This window comes from Canis aureus, chromosome 1, assembly GCF_053574225.1.
Source record: "Canis aureus isolate CA01 chromosome 1, VMU_Caureus_v.1.0, whole genome shotgun sequence".
In the NCBI taxonomy this organism is placed as follows: domain Eukaryota; kingdom Metazoa; phylum Chordata; class Mammalia; order Carnivora; family Canidae; genus Canis; species Canis aureus.
The window spans coordinates 65,086,159-65,102,731 of record NC_135611.1 but is presented as its reverse complement, the minus strand read 5'-3'; the positions used below and the strand labels follow the sequence as shown (position 1 = coordinate 65,102,731).

Here is a 16,573-nt window from a genome sequence, read left to right as displayed (position 1 = left end):
TACAAGGAAATGCTTTCCTGTGGGAGGCACAACCTGCTGTGTGATTGCCAAGATCCCTGTGGAGGAGAATCAACCAAATTTGTTCTCACACTCGATGGGATGGGAAGGGTCCCCATGGGTGAGCAAGCCGTCCGTTGGGTGGTTGGGTCACTGAGAAAGGCGGGAGCCCACTTAGCCCAGACCTGAGCTAAAACCCATTAAAACAGTAAAAATACAGCCACGCAGCCCTTTCTTTCAGGCCTCATTAAATGGCAACAGCTCTGTGTCTTTTGGCAGCCCCGAAGCTTCAGCCCCCCTTGTCCCAGGAGTCTGGCATCAGGCAACGTTGGAGAGCTGTGCGGACAATCATCCTTTCTGCACTCCTCCTCGGCTCTGGAGCCATCTCCCGAGGCTCTTGGGCTCCCGGGTAGTTTCTGATGTGTTTTTCATCTGTGCGATGCTGCTTGTCTTTCTTGTTGTTTGGTGAGTCTGTGGCAGATCTTCCCAGCCTTGGGAACAAAGCTGTTCTGATAAGTGTCTCTTGAGCAGCTGATCTCTATTAAACAATACACGCCTTTCTTTTTGTTTTTCCCCTAACACCCTGCTGGTTGCCAATGGCACTGTGTCCCCCTAGTCCAAACAGCACTAAGGAATGGGATCCTTGTGGGTTTTCTTTTTAAAGCAGCCAGTAGGTCTCAATAAAGACTCTCTCTTAACATCAATCACCATCCTGTTGAGAGTCCTGGGCAGGCCCTTTTAATCGACCAGAACCAAATCCAGTTGTTCGATCATGGAAAACGAATGCTATTAGATTGGTTTCTCTTTGCACACTTTGCAGAGTTAAAGATTAAACATACAAGCACTCTGTTACTAAGATATAAGCCAAATAATTTCAAGGACTTTTTTCATCTTAAAAATTGGTTGGAATCTCAAACATCATGATGAAAATATTCTCTGTCCTAACAGAGGGTTCTATGGATCCTTTATTTCCCCCTTATATAACTGACATTGATGTAGCATGAACAGATGGTTAAAAGGCTCTGCTTAATTGGAATTGCAAACTCAGACAAATTTTCTAGTTTCTCTAAGTATCCTAGTTATTCGTCTCCTCCGTAAAATGGGAATGATAACAGCACCCATCTCCCAGAGACGTTATGAAGACTTAATGAAGTAGTCTAGGCACAATGACTTCCATGTGGTAAAAAATACATGTTAGCCACAAAAGTCTCCCAAGTGCACGCATGCAGAAAGGTCATGGTTGGGTAAGTGATTTTGAAGGAAATAACTGTATAAAATTAAGTATTAAAAATTACAGAGGGAAAAATTATACGTCTTGTGGCCTACCTTCAGTGGGTTGTGTCCCTATGCTAGATAAAATAAACTTTTTTGCTGTCTTCTCCTTCCCTTCCCCACATGGTTCGTGTATCCAGTGTTCACTCATCAGGGAAAATCAAGGAGTACATGTGACCTATTTTGTTTTTTTACTCCCTTCCTGTGCATTTATCTCTCATAGCCATTACTAAATTATATTGGGATGATTCACTTACTGGTCTGAATTAGCCACGAGGCCAAGAGCTTCTTGAGGACACAGACATCGTCTTATTTATCTCTGTCTCATGAACGTTTTGTTTCGTAGCACTTGGCACATGGTGCCGTGGTAGGTCCTGAAAAAATGTTTCATGACTCATTGAATGTATTTTGAAGGACTGTCTGCCTGCTTATAGTCATACTTAGTAATTACTAATTACACTAAGAACATTTTTTAAAATAAAATAAAGCCTTCCCAATAGTTTATTTTTTATTTTCATTTCCCTTGCCTCAGGTGACGTATCTAGAAGAATGTTGCTATGGCTGTTGGCAGCGAGATACTTCGCGTGGTCTCTTCAAGGATCTTTATGGTTTCAGGTCTCACATTTTGATCTTTAATCCATTTTGAGTTTATTTTTTGTATATGGCAGAGGCAAGTGGTCCAGTTTCATTCTTTTGCATGTGGCCGTTCAGTTCTCCCAACACCTTTCATTGAAGAGACTATCCTTTCCTGTCGGATATTCATTCCTCCTTTGTTGAAGATTAACTGACCTATAATTGTGAGTTTATTTCTGGGTTTTTGGTTCTATTCCATTGGTCTGTATGTCTATTTTTATGCCTGTACCATTACTGCTTTGTAATATAACTTGAAGTCTGCAGTTGTGATTTTTGTTTTGTTTTATTTTTCTATAAAATGGTTTTGGCTAATTGAGGTCTTTTGTGGTTCCATTCGCATTTTAGGATTATTCTAGTTCTGTGGAAAATGCTGTTGGTATTAAAATAGGGATTGCATTAAATCTATAGATTACTTTGGGTAGTACAGACAGTTAAAAAATATTTGTTCTTCTAACTTAAGAGCATGGAATGTCTTTCTGTTTCTTTGCATCGTCTTGAATTTCTTTCACTGTTTTCAGATCACAGGTCTCACCTCTTTGATTAAGTTTATTACTAGATATTTTATTGGTTTTGGTGCAATTGTAAATGGTATTGTTTTCTTGATTTCACATTTTACTGCTTCATTATTAGAGTATAGGAATGCCACAGATTGATTTTGTACATTGATTTTGTGTCCTATGAATTTACTGAATTCATTTATCATTCATTCTAGTAGTATTTTGGTGGAGGCTTTAGGGTTTTCTATATATAGTATCATGTCATTTGCATGTAGTGAGAGTTTTACTTCTTCCTTACTAATGTGGATGCCTTATATTTCTTTATGTTGTCCAATTGCTATGGCTAGGACTTCTAGTACTATGTTTTGTAATAGCAGTGAAAGTAGACATCCTTGTCTTGTTCCTGACCTTAGGGGAGAAGCTCTCAATTTTCACCATTGAGTATGATGTTAGCTGTGGGTTTTTCATATATGATCTTTATTAGGTTGAGGTATATTCCCTCTAGACCTACTTGCAGTTGATTTTTATCATGAATGTTTTCGTACTTTGTCAAATGCTTTTTCTGTGTCTATTGCAATGATTATGTAATTTTTTATTCTTTTCTTTATTGATGTGATGTATCATGTTAATTATTTTGTGAATATTGAGCAACTCTTGCATCCTGGGAATAAATCACACTTGATCATGGTGCATGGTTTTTAAAATATATTGTTGGGTTCAGTTTGCTAATATTTTGTTGAGAATTTTTGCATCTATATTCATGAGAAATATTGGCATGTAGTTCTCTTTTTTTGTGGTGTCTTTATCTAGTTTTGGTATCAGGGTGATACTGGCCTCATAGAATGAATTTGGAAGTTTTCCTTCTTCTTGTGTTTTTTGGAATAGTTTGAGAAGAATGAGTATTAACTCTTCTTTCAGTGTTTGGTAGAATTAGCCTGGTTGGTAGAAGCCATCTGGTTCTGGACTTTTGTTTTTTGGGATTTTTTTGTTTACTGATTCAATTTCATGGCTGGTAGTGGGTCTGTTCAAATTTTCTATTTCTTCCTGCTTTAGTTTTGGTAGGTTATATCTTTCTAGGAATTTATCCATTTCTTCTAAGTTGTCCAATTTGTTGGTATATAGGTTTTCATAATATTATGTCAAAATAAAAAGTTTCTGTAGAATGAAGAAAATGATCAACAAAACAAAAACGCAATCTGCTAAATGAGAAATACTATTTGCAAATGTCATATCCAATAAAGGGTTAGTATCCAAAATATACAAAGAACTAATGCAACTCAATATCCAAAAAAATAAATAATCGAATTAAAAAGTGGGCAGAAGACATGAACAGACATTTCATATAAACTCATATATACATATTATATTTATAAGTATATAAATATTATTCACCCATAAAAAAGAATGACATCTCGCTATTGGAACAACATGGATAGAGCTAGATAATGATGCTAAGTGAAATAAATTAGTCAGTGAAAGACAAATACCATGTGCTTTTACTCATATGTGGAATTTAAGAAAAAAAACATAATGAAAGGGGGAAAAGAGAGAGAGAGAGAAACCAAGAAATGGACTCTTAACTATAGAGAACAAACTGATGGTTGCCAGAAGGGAGGTGGGTAGGGGGATGTGAGAAACAGGTGATGGGTATTAAAAATTACACTTTCATGATGAAAAAAATAAAATTAAAATTTTAATTTAATTTTAAAAGCGTAAAATGTAAAAGACAACCTACAGAAAGGGAGAAGATATTTGCAAATGACATATCAGATAAAGGGCTAGTATCCAACATCTATAAAGAACTTATCAAACTCAACACCCAAGAAACAAATAATCCAGTCATGAAATGGGCAGAAGACATGAACAGACTTTCTCCATAGAAGACCTGCACATGGCCAACGAGCACATGAAAAAATGTTCCACATCATGTGCCATCAGGGAAATACAAATCAAAACCACAATGAGATACCACCTCACCCCAGTGAGAATGGTGAAAATTAACAAGACAGGAAACAACAGATGTTGGAGAGGATGTGGAGAAAGGGGAACCCTCTTGCACTGTTGGTGGGAATGTGAACTGGTGCAGCCACTCTGGAAAACTGTGTGGAGGTTCCTCAAGAAGTAAAAATAGAGCTACCCTATGACCCAGCAATTGCACTACTGGGTATTTACCCCAAAGATACAGATGCAGTGAAACACTGGGACACCTGCACTCCAATGTTCACAGCAGCGATGTCCACAATACCCAAACTGTGGAAGGAGCCATGATCTCCTTCGACAGACGGATGGATAAAGAAGATATGGTCTATGTATACAATGGGATGTTACTCAGCCATCAAAAAGGATGAATACCTACCATTTAGATGAATACCTACCATTCATGTGGATGAAACTGGAGGGTATTACACTGAGTGAAAGAAGTCAATCAGAGAAAGACGATTATCTTATGGTTTCACTTATGTGTGAAATCAAGAAACAGTGGTAGGGACCATAAGGGAAGGAGAGAAACTGAGTGGGGAAAAATTAGAGAGGAAGACAAACCATGAGAGACTCCTAACTCTGGGAAACAAATAAAGGGTTGCAGAAGGGGAGGTGGGTGGGGGGATGGGGTGACTGGGTGACAGGCACTGAGGAAGACACACGATGAGATGAGCACTGTGTATCTTACTATATGTTGGCAAATTGAATTTAAATGAAATATTTTTAAAAAAAGCATAAAGTGTGTTCATGATGAGAAAATATTAGTAATGAATATATCATGTTTTAATATCAAATAATTTAAAGTTTTTAAATGTTTTAATTTTATACTATTTTAAAAATATTTCAAAAATATTGAAAAGCTCAAAAGCTAAAATAACAGATGCCCATGTGTCTGTCACTAAAATTAAACAAATGCAAATACTTTGCTTTAGCACAATGTTGAAGATACAGCGCCACACCTCAACCCCTGTCCCCCGCCCCTTGTTTCTCTCTCCCTTTCTTTCTGGAGGTAACTACTAACCTGAAATGGTATGTATTTTCTTTATAGTAAAAAGTACAAAGCTATTGGAAGTTTTATTTTTTTTAAATCAAAGCAGAGACTTTTCAAATATAAAGTCTTTTTAAACTTTCTCTTTTTAGGTGACATGCTTTTTTCTCAGCTTAAAAAGACATGGTAACTAGGACAGGGGAAAATACCACAGCACATCTTTGGCTGAAGGACCTGAGTGAGGAGGGGCACAGATTTTAAGTTAAATATAACTATTCCATGACATTTGTTTGCTCAATAAAAAGTATGATCTAGGAATTGAAACTCCTTGCATTTCTTGGTCTTAAAACTACAAAAAAGCATATCTAAGTACTAGACACTTCATTTTCTGGTCTACATCAGTTCTGGATATAGTCACTAACCTCCTTACCATGGGTGTATGAAAACTTTTCTGCTGGGAGGAAAAAATATTCATGTTGTTCATTTTCTAGCAATATACCTCCGCCACTCTATCCTCTTTTGCTTTACCGCCACTCTGCATGTAACACAGCAGAGTACACCCCAGAATATAGTGGATTTTATACAACATGTTACTCTGCAGCTCTGGATTTTTTTTAAACTGAAGTTTATTTTATGTATCGTGAAATTCCCCTTTTCAAGGTGTACAGTTTAGTAGTTCCAAGTATATTCAGAAGGTTGTACAACTATTACTACTATCTGATTCCAGGACATTTTCATTCTTCTCAAAAGACATCCCATATCTATTAGCAGTCATCCCGCATTTTCTGTCCTCACTCAGCCCTCAGCAACCACTACCTACTAAGCACCACCACAGATTTGCCTGTTCTGGACATTTCATCTAAATGGAATTATACAATCTATGACTTTTGTGACTGGCTTCTTTCAAGGTTTACCCATGTTGTAGCTTATAATAGTACTTCATTCCTTTTTATGACTGAGTAACATATCTATTCTATGGATGTATCATATTTTGTTTAACCTTCCACTAGTTGATGGGCATTTGTGTTGTTTTCACTTTTTGGTTATTGTAAGTAATGCTGTAGTGAACATCCATGTATGTGTTTTTGTATGAACATGTTTTCAGTTCTCTTGGGTATATGTGCATAGGTATAGAGTTGTAGGGTCATATGACACCTCTTTGTTTGACTTGTTGAGGAACTGCAAAATAGTTTTCTAAAGTGACTTTTACATTCCCACCACCAGTGCTTGAGTTCCAATTTCTCCACATCATCAACATTTGTTATTATCTGTCTTTTGATTATAACCATCTGGTGGTTGTGAAGTACTATCTCAGTGGTTTTTATTTACATTTATCTGATGACTAAAGATATTGAGCAAACTTTCATGTGCTTATTGGTCATTTGTGTGTATTCTTTGGAGAATTGTCTATTCAAATCCATTCTCATTTATTAGTTGGGTTGTCTTGTATTATTGAGTGGTGAGAGTTATTTATATATTTTAGAAAATGGAACACTTTCAGATATATGATTTGTAAACATTTCCTCCCATCTTGTTGTTTATCTTTTCACTTTTTGATAGTATTTTTTGAAGGAAAAATTTCTAAATTTTGATGAAATCCAGTTTGTCTATTTCTTTCTTTGGTTACTTGTGCTTTTGGTGTCATATCTAGGAAACCATTGTTTAACCCAAAGACATGAAGACTTAGTCCCCTATTTTCTTTTAAGATTTTAATGATTTTAGTTCTTCCATTTGGGCCTTTGATCCATTCTGAATTAATTTTTGTATGTGGTGTGAGATAGGAATCCAACTTCATTCTTTTAAGTGTGGATATCCAGTTGTCCAGTACCATTTGTTCGAAAGCCTTTTCTTTCCCCCATGATCCTGGCACCCTTGTCAAAATCAGTTGAGCATAAATATTAGGTTCATCTCTGGGCTCTTTCCTCTATTCTATTGATCTATATGTTTATCCTTATATCAATACCATAAAGTCTTCATTACTATAGTGTGTGGTGAGCTCATAACTTTGTAATTGGAAAGTATGAGTCCTCCAACTTTGTTATACTTTTTCAAGATTGTTTGGCTATTATGAGTTTTAGCTTGTCAATTTCTTCAAAAAAGGGCAGCTAAGGTTTTGAAAAGGATTGAGAGTATGCTATAATTGCCACATACTTATAATTCCAACATATTTGTAAATCTGCCAAATTTCCTTTTGTTGTTATTTCTAATTTACTTCCTTATGGCCAGAGAACATATTTGTATAATTGCAACCCTTTACATTTATTGAGACTTGCTTTATGACTTAATACATGGTCCATTCTGGAGAATGTTCCTTCTGCACTTGAGAAGAATGTATGTTCTATCATTAGATAGAGTGTTTTCTAGATACGTTATGTCTAGTTGGTCCAAAATATTATTTAAGCCTTCTATTTCCTTATTGATCCTCTGTCTAGTTGTTCTATCCTTTTTTGAAAGTGGAATAATTAAACCTACAACTATTATTGCTGAATTTCTTCCTTCAGTACTGATAGTTTTTGCTCCATATATTTTGGGCTTTGTTGTTAGGGGCATATATATTTATAATTGTACAGATTCAGATTAGGAATGCATCAAACCATGGCAGACAAAACAACTATATATAGACTCATGTAATTTTAAAGATGATGCCTATCTTAGTCCTTATCTAGCCCTCTTACAGATGAGAAAAAACTGAGATACACAAAGACTAAATGACTTTCCAAAGTGATAGAGCTACTAGTTTTATTGCTAGAGGCAGGATTAGAATTAAAGTCTGTTGACTCACAATCAGACGCTCATCTCTACTAGAGCCCAGTAGTAGCCTGGAGCTGTTTTTAAAAAGGTATATGTATATTACCTTATTACTAACCCTAAAAATTATCTTCAGTATAAAAGCATAGGTGAAAAATTATTTGTCTAGTTTTCCTAAAACAGAAAATTTCATATGTCAATATTAAAAAAAAATCCTATACAGAAATGTCATGGGGGAAGAAATATGGCTAAATGATGGTAATGAATTTTATGTTCTGAATGGGAAAATCTGATTTTTAAAAACACTAACGAAAAGACAAAGTTCAGACTAACCTATGTCAAAATAATGGAATGTAATGGGAAAGTAATAATGGAATGTAATGGAAAACTAACCTATGGCAAAATGATGGAGTGTAATGGAAAAGTAAAGGTTTTAATTGGCTCTTGCAATCCAGTTGTATTTTGTTAAGAAATATTTGAATCTTAAAAAAAGTTGTCACCTGTTGTCACCTGTTGACATGAGTAAATGGTATCATTTTTGGTTGCTTGTCTGACTTCAATAGAACATAAGAAGTAACATCTTTGGTCTAGCAGAAGCCAACTAATTCAAATTTAGGGATGAACTTTTCTACTGGGGGAAAAAGACAGAAATAAAGAAAACAGATCTAGCAATAAATTTTGGAGTAGCATTAACTTTGAGTTTTTTCCCAATATGAATGCAAGTCCTTTCTTAAAATTAACTTTGTTGGATCCCTGGGTGGCTCAGCCATTTAGCGCCCGCCTTCGGCCCAGGGCGTGGTCCTGGAGTCTTGGGATCGAGTTCCAGGTCGGGCACCCTGCAGGGAGCCTGTTTCTCCCTCTGCCTGTCTCTCTCTCTCTCTCTCTCTCTCTCTGTCTGTCTCTCATGAATAAATAAAATAAAATCTTTAAAAAAATTAACTTTGTTTTCAATAGTCTATAATATCCATAAAATGCATTAAAATTTGTTGCAATTTAAATCTTAAACACCCTTCCTCTCCTTCTTCCTGTTTATTTTCAGAGTCACTTGAATACAGTTATTGGCTGAGTACATTGGAGGGTATGCCTTTTCCTAGTCTGTAATTTAAATGACCCCTTTCCTTAGAGGTGTGGATTTAAACTAAAGTCAGTTACACATTTCATGCATGACTCATAGTTGTATTTATTTTCTCCAATTATATTTGTTATGCTCTGTTTATTTTGATTCTTAAGCACATAATCCAGATCTGGGTTTTTCAAAGCTCACCAGTATCTTTATAGTCTCTTGCTTTTGTGAACTTGTAATTTTAGCCCAAGTGATTTATTTGACATGCCATCAGTCGGCTTCCAGTGATCATTTGTTAAGAACCTGAGTGGACAATAAGAAAGTCCAATAAAGGGCAGCCCCATGCAGCACACTCCAGCCAGATGGCAGTGGTCTGGAAGTGGGAGGCCTTGGGAGGAGGAGGGCCCACGGGGAAGGCGGCAGCACTGCAGCTCCAAGTCCCAAGGGATGGGTGTGCCCAGGCATGTAGCTGGAAGCTGCCTCTGTCAGGAGTGAAGGCCTTGGCTGGGCGGACCCCGATGTGATCCTTAAGGGACAGAAAGCCATCTTCACTCTGGCACAAACCTCAGAGACCATTGCAAAAGGTGCTTGCTGCTGTGTTCAACAAGCAACGAGGAAAACCCTCCAGAGGAGAGGTTTGGATAATGCAATAGAAGCTGTGGATGAATTTGCGTTTCTGGAAGGGACTTTGGGTTGATGGCTGAGTTGGACAGTTTTGTGAGCCTTCACCTGCATCCTTTAGCTAGCTACTGCCCTGCAGGCCTCAGCTTTGAAGAACATTGGAATATTGTACTTATGTACTTTTCCTGTTCTACCTTCACCTAAGCTGGGATAAGTAGAGATCTCACCTGTTAGCTTTTCTCTACAAGGTCTTCCACTAGTTGTGTCTTCCTTTTCAGGCTTGGATGCTATCGCTGCTGTTTGAGGCAGAGGAAAAGAAAATGATTTGTATAGGCTGCTTGATGAATGATGAGGACCATAATCAAGGTCTCTGATCAATTTTAAAAAAAGCATGAAAGAAAGAATAAAGAAAAAAAAGAAAGTAAAATTAGGACTTGTTGGAAAATGTGGCTGAGATTAAAGGTGGATAAATAAAGGAATATCCTTCATTTGTTCAACAAATATTGAAGAGACTCCTGTGTTACCAGACATCATTCAACAGTGAAAAAAACTGATTAAATTTCTGGTCTTATGGAGCTTACATTCTAGTTATGAAAGGAAGATATTAAAGAAACAAGCAAATAAATACATGGTTCCCCTATTAATTAGTTCTAAGAAGAAAAAGCAAGTCAGGGGAATAATATTTAAAAAGAATACATGGTTAGGGAAAGCCTCCCTGACAAGAAGGGATGGATCAGATGTCTATTTGAATAAAGAGAAAAGTAAGCTATTTGGATATCTTGAGATGAAAAAGCCAGCTTTTTAAAAAATAGAGCTACCCTATGACCCAGCAATTGCACTACCAATGATACAGATGCAGTGAAACGACAGGACCCACGCGCACCCCAATGTTCACAGCAGCAATGTCCACAATAGCCAAACTGGAAGGAGCCACGATGTCCTTCGGCAGATGAATGGGTAAAGAAGATGTGGTTTATATATGCAATGGAATATTCCTCAGCCATCAGGAAAGATGAATATCTACCATTTACATTGATGTAGATGGAACTGGAGGGTATTATGCTGAGTGAAATAAGTCAATAGGAGAAAGACAATTATATGGTTTTACTTATAATTACTTATAATTTACGTAATATACTTATATTTACGTGGAATATAAGAAATAGTGAAAGGGACCAGAAGGAAGGGGAGGAAACTGAGTGGGGAAAAATTAGAGAGGAAGACAAACCATGAAAGACCCCTAACTCTGGGAAAAAGGGTTGCAGAAGGGAAGGTCGGTGGGAGGATGGGGTAACTGCATGTCGGGCGTTGAGGAGGGCACTTGATGGGATGAGCTATATGCTGTTATACTATATGTTGGCAAATTGAATTTAAATTAAAAAAAAAAAAACAGAAAAAAAAAACAGCTTTTGTACTGAGTTCATTCAGGAGTGACAAGGAAGCCAGTGTGACTGGAGATGGAAGAGGTGAAAACAGAGAGTCAGGTCATTTAGGGCCTTGCAGCCCATGATTTTCTATGAGTTGAGTAGGAGCTCTGGAGGTTTCCGGTAGCAGTGACAAGATCCGACTCAGGCTTTAAAAAGATCACTCAGGCTTTTGTGTGAAAAACACAAATGTAGAGGGCCAGGGGTAGAAGCAGAGAGACAAATTAGGAAACTTTCATATTCCAGGCAGGAGATGGGGGTGATTTAGACCACCGTGGTGGCAGAGTTCCAGAGAAGGGTGGGGAAATACTGGGTACTGTGAGTTTGGGTTGATGAGAGGGAAACGGAGGTATACAGACCCACATGACTTTTCTTCCTTTATTTTTGGCTGTGTACAGAATTGATAGGAGCAATGTAAAGATTTATATTAAAATGAGCATGACTATTCATCACCCAGATCAAGAAATAAAACTATTGCCAGGACATTAAAAGACTTTATGATCCCCTCCCCAGCTATATCATTTCCCTGCTTCCCGGAGGTAACCATTATACTGCTTTTTAAAAATTGTTATTCTCTTATGCTTCTTTATGGATTTACCAGTTATATATGGTATCCCTACACAATATACTGCTTACTAGTGGAAAATGGTAGCAAGCACGAACCTAGCTGTGTAGGGAAAGGATAATATTACCATATTGAGATAGATGATTCTGGGAAAAGGAGAGTGAACAGAACTGTATTATCATAATATGGCTTTAGCTTCCCTGAGAGTTTGTAAACTTCTTCCATCTGGAGAAGTCTTTGGGCAAGATTTTGAGTGGATCCTGGAAAACACTGGGCTAGCATTTTGGAATTGGGCCAGTAAGCAGGACTGTGTTACGAACTAGGCTCTGGATGTTTAATAGAAAAAAATATTTAGTGAGGGAGTAAGTTGCTCTTTCTTTTTTGCTTCTATGCTAACCATTGCTGCTGTGCTTCTAAGCTTACCTCTAGCTCTCAGGAGCAAATCGAAGCAGAACATTTCTGGGAAGTGAACTGAGTGTCTCGAGCAGATTTAGGCTGTGGCACATGGAATGGAAAGCCATAACTTACTCAGATAAAAGTCTGGGCTGGCTCTGCTGGGCATTCTCAACTCATGATGAAAAGGAAATACATGACAAAGCCCTCAACGGGGGCCTGTATCACATTGTTCCAAACTAACTGCTCTCTCCCTCCAGTGTAGCTACTACCATCCTGAGAATGTTTCTTCATCATCCTTCTTGAGAGTTCCCTTGATTTTATCCTGTTCCCTGCATCCCATGTTTTTCTGAGGGTTGAGTTTAACTCTCCCACCCTTCTGCTTCTTTTATACAGTCAATAATCATTTAATCAACCTCTCATTTTGTAATGGTCTTTATTCCTATTTGTATCTTCATCTTCCATTTGGGACCACTTTCCTTTTGCCCTTTGAACATTCTTCAGAATTCCTTTGATGCATGTCTGCTGGTGGTGAGCTCATGGTTTTCTTATTTTAAAAAGGTCTTTATTATACTTTTATTCTGCATGGAGAATCAGCAGTAATTTAAAAAGTGTTTTTTTTTTTTTTTTTTTTTTCGGGTCACTGGAGTGGCTCAGTGGTCGAGCATTTGCCTTTGGCTCAGGTCGTGATTCCAGGGTCCCAAGATGGAGCCCCGCATCAGGCTCCCCACATGGAGCCTGCTTCTCCCTTTCTCTGCCTCTCTGTCTCTCATGAATAAATAAAATCTTTTTTTAAAAAAGTTTTTTTCCATGTGAACATTTATTGACCTTTATCTGACTTTCTTTCAGGAGTGTTTGGACTGATTTGTTGTTTAAGGCAAATGACTGGTTTTTATTTATTTTTGTTTGTTTGTTTGTTTGCCGTGTGTGTGTGTGTGTGTGTGTGTGTGTGTGTATTTGTTTGTGTGTGCATGTGCCACATTCAGTCACCTGGCTGCACCAAAATGGGAACGACAACATCTTTTCAATATTCTCACCCTCATGTTCCCTTCTTCGTTGGCTTGCCCTGTTCCAAATGAAGGGTTTTTGTCCTCTTTCTCTTGCCTTTTCTTTTTAAAGGTTTTTATTTATGTATTTGAGAGAGAGGGAGAGAGAGAGGGAGGGTGAGCACGATCACATGAGCACAGGTGTGGGGAGGAGCAGAGGGAAAGGGGGAAGTAGGCTTCCCAATGAGCAGGGAGGCTAACTCAGAGCTCCATCCCAGGATCTTGGGATCATGACTTGAATGGAAAGCAGATGCTTAATGGGACTGAACCACCCAGGTGCCCCTTCCTCTTGCCTTTTGACTTTATTTCACATTCTCCTCTTCAGAGGTCTCGTTTGTCCCTTCAGATTAGACTTGGCACAGTCTCATGGCCAGGCTCTTGGCTCCCTCTTTGATTGCTTCAAAATTCTCTTCTAGCTATGCTGCATGTAGCCAGTCTGGATAAATCTCTCTCCAAGCCAGACTTGGATCTCAGAAACTCTGACTTCAGTGTAGTTTCTCTGGGTATAATTTTTGATGCACTGTTTCAAAAAATTCAGGTTCTGGTGATGACACATTTAATAGAGAAACGGACAGAGAGGATCTTGGGGTAGATGGAGGAAACTCTCTCACAATTTATCAAGGTAGAAATTTAAACATTATTAGAATAAATCAAATGCAATTCCCAACATGTACATACATGTAATACCTTGTTTAAATAGATATGAATTTTCTCTGAACTACTTAAGCTATTTTTCTGTATAAGGGACTTAGGGCAACATTTGATGATTTTTTTTGTCTGACTAAAAGGAATAAAAAATCAATCTCAGAATATAGATATGATTATGCCTTGTAAATGTACTGATTCTTTGGAATTAGAAGGTAAAGTGGTCAAGGGAAAGAAGTGTCATCAGATAATTTTCAAAGTATTGCATATGAAATAAAATTTGGTTTAAAACATGTATTGTTGTTGCAATAATCTATTTTATAGACATATTTGATGGATTGAATACTTAGAACAAAAGCCTAATTTCTTTTTGAGGAAAGCATCCTCTCCAGAAAAGGAATTTTATAACAACTTATGAAAAAAAATTGTTACAATTTAACTTTGTGTCTCTGCTTTTCAGTGTGTTTGAAGGAATTACTTTATTGGCCTGGATCTTACTTTTCCCAGCTATGAAATGGGAAGACTAACTGTTGTAAAAGTATTATGAGAACCTTAAATGGAAGATAACTATCAAGGTGCAAAGAATAACCAGACATTTTACTCCATTTGTGTTTATCTGATTTTGAAATTTCTGCTCTTTTTCCAGTCTCATAGAGGAAACACCAGCTGCATATTTCATCCTGTTGTGATAAATTATAAGAAGGGATGTGGAAGTCGGCTCTGAATTTCCTCTTCTTTTGGTGTGTGTAAACCAGTCTTTAATGTTATTGCCCTGTTGTTTTGTGGTTTCCTTTCCTCTACGTCAACTGCGTTCGTGTGAAGAGCTTTCTCCAAGATTAAACATTTGCCTCATTGGCAGCATTTCTGAATTTTCATCTGCCAAACTCTTCTCACACAGGCTACATAAAGCCAGTTTATTTTCCAGCTGAAAACCTGATGATGTCCTACCGCCTTGTGACTCTGGGGGCCGTAAGAGAGAAATCAGGCCACTGATGTAAAGCAGTGTTGACTATGGAGATGAAATTGTGGTACAGAGGCACGGGAGATAGAAGAGCACGAAAGGGAAGCTCTTTCTATTAAACAGAAATCCTTTTTATCCAATAGTCTGATTCAACAGAAAAATGGTGTCAGTGATTATAAGACAGAGATATGAAAGTCAGGCAAGCCGAGAATAGTGGGTGTGTCTAGGGTATTCCTCTAGTCCAGAAGGCTGTTCCACTTTTGGAAACTGGAGATGGTCTGTGAATTTGTGAGGTTAGTACTGCAGCTGGGAGGCTGAATCTGTGGGCTCAGTGGTATGTGTAGAATGCGTTTGATCAGTTTCCCCATTGGGGTTGAAGAAGGGGGCATAAAAAGAATATGATTGAAATAAGCTGAAAGTAGGAGTTGAGTTCTGGGAAATAAATCTTAGCTTGAATTTAGATTCTAGAGAATTTTCCTGTTGAAATCTTTTGCAATAGCAAAAGTTGGACTTTTTGAAATTTTCAATGTATGAAAAGCACACAGAATATTTTAGTGCCTCCATAAGCATTTGCAAGTCTCCTATTATTCTCTTCCGTACAACATCTCCAGGAATCTGACACCAGCTCTGCCATTTAGGGAATATAATATGGAAATAAGCATGATGACGGTCTTAATGACCTTACTGTATCCTTGACAACCAAGAGACATTAGTCAAAAATGGCCTTGAGAAAGCAGGGATTGGAAACCTCACTTTTTCTTTTGAAAAAACTTTGGTGGGAGCCTATTTATAAAGCTTATTGTTTTTATTCCCCTTCCCTCATGAGTTCAATGACTCCACAAACATTTTCCCTCATAACATACCCAGGCAGTAACACAGCCTAACGCCAAGAGTATCCTCAGGGGTGTAGATCTTTATTTCATGGGTGGATCACTAGCTCAAGGTCACCTAGGATGTTGGAGGAGAGGCTGGGATCAAGCCACAGCCCAGATTTCAAGTCCTGTGCAAATAACTGTCAGCAGCTTTCCTAAAACACGTGGACAGCTGATGCAAGCTCTTACGGGAAAGAAACAAGAGGGCAGTAATACAGCCAGGTACTTTTATTTATGCAAAGCATGCTCGAGTAAAGAGGTCATTTTGTTGGGCTCTGAAGACCTGAATTCTTGAACTAGTTGTGTTGGTGCTGGATGAGTCACTTAGTTGTTGTGTTGCTCGCTTTACTCACTCAAAACTGAGCTTGGTGATGCTTGGTCTGTCCCTCAAAATAGAGGATTCAAGGAGATGATGTGAGAAGTGTAGTGTAATGTTTGGTGTCAGCATCATATGGAACAGGGCAATGTAACAGATCATCCCTTCAAAGCAAATTTGCCGGTACTAGGCACTCAGTACGGTTGGTCAAGCAAATAGGGAGTTGCAGAATGGTGAAGCAGGAGGAGGCCTCTGGAAAGCAAGTTCAGAGTAGTTAAGTGACTTAGCTGGCTTTCATAACTTGTTCATGGCCGGGGTCCCTCGTCATGTGCACATGTCCCTGACTCCTGTGCCGTTGCTCCTTCTGGTATACCATGTTGCCTCTCTTAGGCACCCCTATGGTAGCTTATAACCCAGATGCAGAATTAAACACCGAATTTTAGCTATTAATGATATTTTTTAAAATTGAGCTATTTAAAATTTCTTAAACCTTGTTTTTCTGTAGCTCTGCCCTCAGAGAGATACTTGAAACTCAGGCATGAAGAAACAAAC

General features: G+C 37.9%; 1 long non-coding RNA gene and 1 pseudogene across 1 annotated transcript in view; one reads left to right on the top strand and one right to left on the bottom strand.

Moving 5' to 3' along the window:
• LOC144316446 (uncharacterized) overlaps positions 1-16,573 on the bottom strand; it is a 50,952-nt gene that overhangs the window by 17,004 nt on the left and 17,375 nt on the right. The window lies entirely within an intron of this gene.
• Positions 9,521-11,111, top strand: LOC144294912 (DNA polymerase epsilon subunit 4 pseudogene; annotated as a pseudogene).